The 3,713-nt window shown below is 32.9% G+C and overlaps 1 long non-coding RNA gene across 1 annotated transcript; it reads left to right on the top strand.

The window, feature by feature from the left end:
• The first annotated feature begins 1,892 nt into the window (after window positions 1-1,892).
• LOC148762799 (uncharacterized) lies at window positions 1,893-3,171 on the top strand. The gene is made up of 2 exons (XR_016026196.1): window positions 1,893-2,107; window positions 2,977-3,171. It is a non-coding gene; the product is annotated as an uncharacterized LOC148762799 (long non-coding RNA).
• Window positions 3,172-3,713: the final 542 nt, after the last annotated feature.

Here is a 3,713-nt window from a genome sequence, read left to right as displayed (position 1 = left end):
TTTTAAGATTGCTAGGACTGTATAATCATCATAGTCAATAACAAAAACACACTCACCTTTGTTTATGTTACTTTCATCCCCTTTTATAGGACAATCTCTCTAAATATGTCCATTGAAATACCCCATACTTTGATATGATGATAAATAAAGTTGATCGAATGCAAATTGAGGTCAATTAAAATGTTTAGAAGTGATAAAAGACGAAAGGAGTAGTTTAGGATAAAATGTTTCGCAAGTGAGAAAATAATAATAAAATAATAATAATTTTATCGGAGGAGAATTTGTGAGATAAAAGGCGATTTGGAAGTCAAGTGAGGCATAATAAGGTATTTTTGGTACCAAGGAGACAAGATAAAATTTTTAGAATAAAATAATATTTTATTAATAAAATAATATTAAAATATTAATATTTAGCCGGATGTCGAAGTTAATCAAGAAGGAGGATCATATGGTTGATCCAAGTGGGGGAGAAGATGACAAGCCCGACTCTACAGAAATATTTGTGATGACATACATGTGGTGGATAGCATGTTTACATGCTAAGAGAGTCTTGAAAAATTTACAAAAGTCGGTATTGTACCTAGAGGTACAATAAAGTTGATTTAAGCCTCAAACTAGATCAAATCGAGAATTTGCAATGAAATTAAGAATTTTAAAGTCCCAGAATGGGTTAATATGGTGATTCGGAGTTTGAGGATCAATTTGGAGTCAAACTGGAATTTTCGCTATCCAAGGGCAAAATGGTCATTTGCCACCTGGGGACAAAATGGAAATTTTTAGAAAAGATTTTTGACCCCATTTGACTTATTGGAGTAAGATTTGAGGTTTAGAAGTGAAAAATTTTAATTTCGGTATAATTTGGAGTAAAAGGGTAAAATGGTAATTTTACCATTCGAAATCGAAAATTTAATTTTTTGAAAGGATTTTGATCAAATTTAATTATTTGGAGTGTGAAATGAGTATGAGGAGTGAAAATTATGCATTATGAAAAATTTTCAATTTTTGGGGTAAAAATGTAATTTTTGAAAAGTTCGGGGGCAAAAGTGTAATTTTGAAAAATTTGCTCCACCAAAACTTTGGAAAAATCTGGAAATTTCACTTAAGACTTGGATAAGTCAAAGGGAATGCATGGTGAAAAAAATAGGACAAGTGGATGGCTAGAAAAAAAAAATGAATTAATAAAATATTTAAAATATGAATAAAATAATATTATTTCATTAAACAATAAAAAGGCATAAAAAAAATCAGCCCACCCATTCTTCTTCTTCAACATTCGGCCAAGCAAGAAACAAGAGAGAGAAAGGAGAAAAAAAAACCCTAGAGAGAGAAAATCAAAGAAAAAGTGTGAATTTTCAAGGAAATTAAGTGAAAAAGGTGAGATTTTTTCTATTAAGCTTGAGTTTTCTTATTCCCAAGCATTTCTCTTTATTTTCCATGATTAAATTACATGTTTTCATGATGAATTCAATTCTGAAAAAATGGGTTAGGAGAGAGAAAGTTATTGGATTTATTTGATTTTAATTTATGTTAGTGTTTTTAGTTAGTTTAGCATATTTAGAAACAAAACAACAAGAAAATAATTTATTTTCTCCCCCAACCATTAATGGCTGAATTTACCATGTAGTGAGTGAGGATGAGTTTGATTTTATTCTAGGAGAATTGGTTAAGGAATAATGAATTATGAGCCTAGAAAAATAATGAGAATTTTCGGAGCAAAAATACGAATTTTTACCCACTAGGGGTATTTTCGTAATTTACTGTTGGGACTGATAATTTGCATCACACTGAGGGACATTAAGTTAATTTGGGTGCAATTGAGGTATAAAAACTGAAAAGAATTAAATTGGAGTTTAAACGAACCCGTTAGGAATTTAATCGGGTGATAAGACGAATTAGGCCAATACCGGGTTTAGATAGTTACCAGTGCATTTTTGCATTCCATATCATGCATTGGTAGTCTAAATTAGTTTAATTTTGATTTAGTACCAACTTAGCGAAATTCTCGATTTTGTACTGTGTCAAGGTGGTTAGTCCTCCAATAAAGGCAAGGAAATTGCATCCGAGGACCAGTAGACAGAGTGCTTCGAAAGTCTGCATTCTAGACATTGTGAGTAAACTTATTATCGTCTTAATTATCTAGAGTAGTTTTATACAATTGTGTGATTTTATAGAAAATGAGTTTAAATGGTAAATTGTTAAGTTTTAAGGGAAATTGTGATTTTATAAAATGATTTTATAAATTTTCTAGAAAATCGAATATTGGTTTTGAAAATAGAGTAATTGGAGACTGCTAGTTTGTGTTGCAAATTTATGGTTTTAAATTGAATGGCTTATGACAATAAATGAGCATGAATGGCTAAACTGATTTTGGTGTTATAATTATTTATATTGTGTATTCAGCCTTGAGAGTCTAGATTACGATAAATTGCCATGCCATGCTAGAATGAATTTTATTGAATTGGTGGAGTATATATTAATTATTTACTGCAGAGGGGGTTCCGTGGACCAGCCTATTAGAGGGGCACGGTAAACTCCATTATATTATTACCTCGAACGGAGAGGCGCGTAGGGTATCTCCTGGGGTATAGCTTAGGGTTCACTTCACGCCAAACCACCACGTGAAGGGGAACTCAGCCAACGCCAAGGAACGGCTGTATTTTTCTCAAACAAAAATATATTTTAAGTGTATACAAAATTTTAACAGCCTTGGTGGACTCGGTTAGATGCCCTGCGCAAGGTATCACTGAGTATGAGTTTTGGCACGAGCCAAAGTTTTAAGAAATTCATAAGCCAAGTTGATTACTCGATTTTTATGGATTGATTTTATTTGGTTGAAATGAGTTGAATGGTAATGAAATTACAGTATGATGATTTATTTTAATTGTCTCCATTTACTCGACTTTAGATAGTTTAGATGGTATCTGTTTACTCACTGGGATTTTATAATCTCACCACCCTCATTTCCTTACATTTCAGGCTCAGGGAATTTCGTAGTTAGCTGACTTGAACACGGACCTTCATTTGGACTCGAATCGGTAAAAGCTGTAGGTTTCCAGCTTCCGATGCATTTTGGATAGATATGGGCCCACGTGTCACTGTAAAAGAAATTTTATGCTTTGGTTATTTGCTTTATAGTATATATGAATATAATTATCTTTTACGCCATAAGAATTATGTACCGATAGTTTTATGAAAATTATTTTACAAGAAAATAGTTTATTTTATTGAATATTTTTATCATATTCAAATGGTCAAATTTTCACTTCAAATGAACGTTTTAGATACTTAATTTTTTTTTCTCTCATTAAGTACATATTTTCGGCTTACCTGCTACATTTTTAGCAAGTTTCGAGGTTTTCGACAGAAATGACGAAAATGCCCCTGTGAGCAAAAAAAAAAATGTTATGTTATGATTTGGAAATGATTTGTAATCCTTCGTATTTTGATTATTTGATAACTATTGCTCACCGGGGAAGTGCGAAAGCTGATACGAGAGCCTTGCGAGGTTTCGATCGACATTCTGGGTGAAGAATGTTTGTCGAGGCTTCGCGGCGGTTGTCACGGGCTCGATGGGGAGTTCCGGGTCGTGACATCCATACCCTTTGCATCAAAAGCATTGAACACCATTAGATTTAAACTTGCAACCCTCAGATCCCATGCTCATTGACTTACTCTTCTGACCCTGGACCACCAATGCCAAGCAACTGAATCTC

The sequence above is a fragment of the Theobroma cacao genome, chromosome 5 (assembly GCF_053813885.1).
Source record: "Theobroma cacao isolate CCN51 chromosome 5, ASM5381388v1, whole genome shotgun sequence".
Lineage (NCBI taxonomy): Eukaryota > Viridiplantae > Streptophyta > Magnoliopsida > Malvales > Malvaceae > Theobroma > Theobroma cacao.
The sequence above is the reverse complement of the archived record's forward strand: the minus strand, read 5'-3'. Positions and strand labels throughout refer to the sequence as shown.